The following is a 6,059-nucleotide window of genomic DNA, read 5'->3' on the forward strand; positions in this document are numbered from 1 at the left end:
GCTCTTTCTAGTTACTCAACACATGGCATCCGAGAAGACGCTGCACAACTGCATTGAGCGAGCTTTCGTTTTGTTTTTGTTTTGCTTTTGCTTAGCTGCTGTGTGAAAGCTGCCAGCTGCTGTTCACTATTTGAGCTTAATTCATTCATTAAACGTCGTTTGCCTGATTGACTGTATATTACAGTTGTAAAAGCTGCGTTTGAACTCAAAAGTGAGTGAAAAGTGTGCAGAGCGCTAACAAGAGAGTGTCGACAGCTTTCTGAAACGCTCTAATTGAGATAAATGAGTAGTGATATATTTTCAGCGGTTTTATGCATATTATAAACATGGACAATTACTTACGAGAGTAAATAAAAGGATGTTTTTGTAAATATATTTTAAAATCCCAATTTAGCGCTTTCTATTGCTTAGCTTATGTATACTTATACTTTTAATAACGCTTTTCATAATAGCTCGAAAGCGCTTCATAGAGAATGACACATAGGTGGCGCCACAATTTCTATTTCATTTTCGATCAAAATATTAGCTCTAAGATCTAGATGGCGCCAATATCATTGAGCATACGCACTGCGCAACGGTTTAAATTGCAACTTGAACTAGTTCCAAAGCATCAAAAAAATGAACGACTTTTAAGTTTTATTTGTATATTCTGTTTTTATTGGTTTTTTCTTTGCCTGTTAAATAGAATAGAATTGTTATTAAAATTTTTTTTATATTTCTGTTTTCAGTTTGTTTAATTTTATTCTTGTTGTTGGTTTATGAATTTGATTTTGTTTACGTTGACACTCTTAACTGATTTGTTTTGTTTGTTTTTGTTGTTTTATTAGGCATGTACCTTAATACTTGATATAATGGAGAACTGCTCTATTTACCCGCTGTTACAATGTGGTATAAATAGTTTTCAGCTAGTTTCGGTTGTTGGAAATTGTTTTAGTAATTACAAAAGAAAAGGTTCATGTTGGTTTTTTTCTATATTGTTTCTGAAATTTGTTAAGACTTGTCGTTTACAGCGCTTAGAAGTTACAGTTTACATAAGTTCAGTTGTTTAGGGATTTGTTTTGGTTTGTTTGTTTTTTTTTTTTTTCACTTTTATTTTCGGGTTTTGCCAAAAATTTTGATTAATATATAAGTTTGTGTGTATTGGAGTATTTTTGTGTGTGTGTCCAGTGTTGTCAAGTGCTTTCTAAAGCAATTTGGTTTCTGTAGACTAAATATATATATCCATATACTCACTATATATATGCTCAACATTTAGGATCTTTATAATCGGTATATGCTTAAGATAAACAGCTTATGCGCTGTGTTTCCTTCATTTTTATTTTCAATTTCAATATATATATATATTAATGTTTTTTGCTGTTTTTTCTTAAAATTCGATGCCGTTGTTGTTGTAGCTGTTTGAAGAAAATTCAAACAATTTCGCAGTCCACAAAATGTTGCAAAAACCCAGAAATTACCAAGTCTGTGTGTCGGTGTGTGTGTGGACGTGTGTCTGTGTGTGTTATGCAACAAGCTGGCAATTAATTTACAGATAATTATAAATGTGTGAATCTTGGACTATGAATAGACAAAATCTTGCAATACAAAATACGTTGCCTACTTTCAGGCTCAACTAAATTTCAAATTTGTTGCCTGCTTTCAGGCTGAATCAAAATTAGCTTAAATTAGGTTAAAATCTTAAATTTAAATCTAAGCAAACTATACAAACAAACTAAAACTATTTCAACTCTGCTTAGACATTAAGTTAAGTCATAAAATATTTTTAACAAAATTAAATAAATTCTAATTTTTTAGCTGTTCCACAAATTTTTAAAAAATTTTCGAATTATTTCTAAAAATTTTGCAAATTTTTTAGCTTTTATTTAAAGCTTTTATTAGACACATACACACTTACACATACACATGCACACATACACGCACACTCACACAGTCACACACACGACCAGTTTGTGTTTTGCTATCGAAAAACGTTATCGAAATCGATTTCGAAAAAGCTAAAAACGTAACGAGATCACACGTGATTCTAAACACCAAAAGCAAATGGTGGAACGTGCGGAACTGAAACGTTTATAACTTTCACGAAACGAAACGGGAACAAGCTAAACTTATTTTTAAAAAAAAATATGTGAAAACAAGCTAAATTTATAAAAAAAACTATGTGAAAATAAATAATAAATATAATTAAGTTTTATTTTAGTTATTGAAATAAATTTTTTAATAATTTATGATTTATGACTTATATATATATTTATATATATATATATATATATATATATATATATATATATCTGTTCTATTTCATATATAGTTTGCTTTATGTCTGAAGGCCTACAATTGCTTTTCATTTCAATTATATATATTATGGTTTTCTTTAAATATTTTGCACACTCAGAAATTTTGAAAACTATGCACAACATCAATATCTGTTTCTGGAATGTATATATAATAATATAATATATATATCGGATATATTATCGATTATGTTTAGACACAAATGTTTTTCTCTATGTACAACAATCGAAAAATATGCTTCAGAACTTCGAAGTCTTCGAGAAGTTTTTGTGAAATGGAAACAGAGTTTTATTTCTTTTTTTTTGTTTTTTTCTGTGCACACTATAAACTGTTATTACGAGGGCTGTTTAAGCTTTTGGTATAGGTACATATGGTTATTTGTATTAGTTTATATTGTATTAGACGCATATATTTAGACATTAAAAATATGTTTTTTATATTATATATATATATATTTGATTTAGTTCTTGCAACGTTACACTGAAAACATTTTTATAGGTGGTTGTTGAGTTTTTGTTTTAGTTTGGTTTCTAAATTCTTTGATAGAATGCGGTTCCTTGGTTTCATCCAGCGCGCGTGGAAATTGGGTTTTATTTTGCTTTCTTTTTCTTATGGTCGGATGTGAGCCACTTGACCTCATCGGCCGTTAGTTGGAAGAAGAAGACGTTGTTTGTGAGAAATGTTCTGTTGAGTGTGACCAGATGCGTTAGCGAGTGTGTTGTCTGTAAGAAGCCAATCCCAAAGTTTTTCAAAGAAAATTAAAAAAAAAAGAGAAAGTTAAATAGAAAAATACCAAAAAAAAAAAACAAGACAAAACACAATTTTTTTGTTGTTTTGAGGTTTTTAAAATGTTTGTGTATTTTTAAAGAAGTTTCTGTTTAGCATACATGATGTTTACACATATATATACATTATGTATATATGCATATATGTGTGTGTGTGTCTATATATATGCCTGCAAATATTGTAATATTTAACGTTTGCCACAGAAAAAACAGAATTTATAAATATTTAAGACATTTGCTTTTTAGTTCTTGTTCTTCTTGTTATTGTTGCTGTTGTTCTCTTCTTTCTTTATTTTCATTTAATTTATGTTTGGTTTTGTTTTGTTAGGCAAATTAGCAACAAATTTGTTTCAAATGGTTTATTCAATTCTTTCCTTTGCTTTTTCTTTTGTGTTTTTTATTTGTTTTGCAACATTTGCAATGGAAATGCATGCGCCAGAGTTGCCAGATCGTTGCGAAGCTTAACAGAATCTCTTGGCTCTAGTGTTGTAAAGTGTGTTCATTTTTTTTGTTTTAAATAGAAAAATTCGTGTTTTTTATTTTATTTTTTAAAGTTAAATTTTGTTTAAGTTTAAAGTTTAGCTTTTTCTTCATAGAGACCATCCGATCGTATATATAACTTGCATTAGTTTAAATTTTGGTTTTAAAACTTGCACAAATTTTCACTACAAAATTTTGGTTTTTTCTTTTTTTATTTGTTTAAAAAAAGTTATAGAAAAGTTGATTTTGAGTTCAATTTTGTTGTTTGCTTGCGGAACTCAAAGATTTCGTTCCAAAGATCAAGCAAACCAAAAGTTTCTTTACTATTTTATATATATAGTTATATTATAGCCGAATCTTTCAATAGCATTATATATATATATATATATATATATATATATTTAGATGTTTGCATATATATTATACTCACAGTTGGTTTAATGCAGTGGGAGAAGAGAAAATAAAAGTGTGTGAAGATGCGCAGTTTTGTAGTAGAGTGTAGTGGATAGTTTCTCACATATATATATATAAATATAGATACATGGAGAGAGAGAAGTTATTAGCAGAGTTCGTTCAGCAAGAGCAACAATATAGCTGGAGGAGAGACGTGGGAAGAGACAGTACAAGAGATAAGAGGAAAAACTTAAGCAGAAAGTTTTCATAGAAAGGAAACAAGGAAAACGCTTTTTCGATATGAAACTAAATTAAAGTACAGTTGTGTTCAGTTTGCTTTTTTTGGTGGCAACATTTTTTCATTTTTTTTTTGAGGTTAGTTCTCTATAAGTTAGGTTAGGTCTGGCTAATGCGCGCCGACGTTGGGTACAGTTGTGTTTGCTTTTCTTTTGTTTTCTTTTTCATTCGCGTGCATTGTTTCAGGATTCATTTATCATAAGCTCACTTAACTTAAAAGAAAACCCCATATAGGCACATATATAATAATATATGATTTATATATATATATATATATGTATAACTATGTTTTTTACTTTTTGCTATATATATATTAAGTTTATGCTGCTGTTGTTGCTTCATCTTCTTCGTCGTCTAGTTTGCTATTAAGAGTTGTCTTCTTCTGCTGGTGCTTCTTCTTCTACTAGCTGCTCCTCCTTTATTTATATATAATTTTTTATGTGTGTGTTTGATGAAATCTTTTCGCTTCTGCGCCCTTCTCTTCGCATATAAATATTTAATTTGTATATTCTTTATAATAAAATTATTTTAATTTTCTTTTAAATATATATATATATATATAAGAATGTGTATATATATATATTTATTTATAGGTTAGTTTTAACTTGTTTTTTGCTTTGTTGCCACTTAATTTGCTAGAGAAATGTTTTTAGTTGTTGCGATTTGCTTTTTTAATAAGTTTATGCTGCCTTTATCAGATATCTCAGATATATATATATATATATATATATATATATATATATATATATATATATATATATATATATATATATATATATATATATATATATATATATATATATATAACGCTGTTCATCCATTCAAACTTTTAAAATAAACCCATCCTCAGCGCGCCAAAAGCTGAAACTCTGACCAGCCAGTTAGTATATATATATATATATATATAAACATATATCATATATATATATCTATACACATATTGCATAATTTTAATTTAATTTTATATCGAAAATGTATTCTTAGTTGGTTTGGTTTTTTTGTTTTTTTTTGGTAATTTTTATTTGTTTTCTTTTTTGTTGTTGTTTGTTTCTTTATATTTATTAATTTTAAATTTAAATATAATTAATAAGAAGAATTTGTTGTTTGATTTTACATTATTTATAATATATATATGTTGTATTTATAATATATTTTATTTCTGTGTGTTGTGTGTGAGTGTGTGTTGGTGTGTATATGTGTGTGTGTGTTTGTGTGCAGAGCTGTTGTTGGTGTTTTTCATCTTCCTCTTTTTGCAGAAATTACAAATTTAATTTTCTTTTTCTTTTTGTTTATTTTTTATTATTTTTGCAACGAATTTCGACAAATGTTTACACTTGAAACAATTTAGTTTTTGTTTTTTTTTTAACAGTTCTCTCTTGCCTACAAATGTCGCCGCCGCCGCCGCCAGTTGGCGCTGCTGTCGCCCCAGCCAGTGGGCTTCGCTGCGGGCCCGTAGAGGGCGCTACACGCTACGCTCTGCGCGCGGCTTACACAAAGTTCTGATTGTTTGTTATAGTGTGGTATGCCTGTAGTTTAAGTGTAGTAGTTTAATTTTTTTCTTATAACATGCTTTTTGCTGTTGGTTGTTGTTTAAACGGTGACTTCTTTAAGTTTTGCTGTTTGTTGTTGGTTTCTCGCATTTCTTTTTGCATTAAAATTAAGTGTGTTTTGTTGTTTTTTATATAAATTTTTTTATGTAATTTTTTCTGGGTTTTTCTCATTTTTTGCTTTGTTTAAATTTTCTTGCGTTTTGCTTTTTGCTTCGTTTAGTTTAAGTGTAAAGTTTTTCTTTTCTTTTGTTTTATAAGTTTC

The sequence above is a fragment of the Drosophila hydei genome, unplaced genomic scaffold, assembly GCF_003285905.1.
Source record: "Drosophila hydei strain 15085-1641.00,03,60 unplaced genomic scaffold, DhydRS2 tig00008130-arrow-arrow-pilon, whole genome shotgun sequence".
Taxonomy (NCBI): Eukaryota; Metazoa; Arthropoda; class Insecta; order Diptera; family Drosophilidae; genus Drosophila; species Drosophila hydei.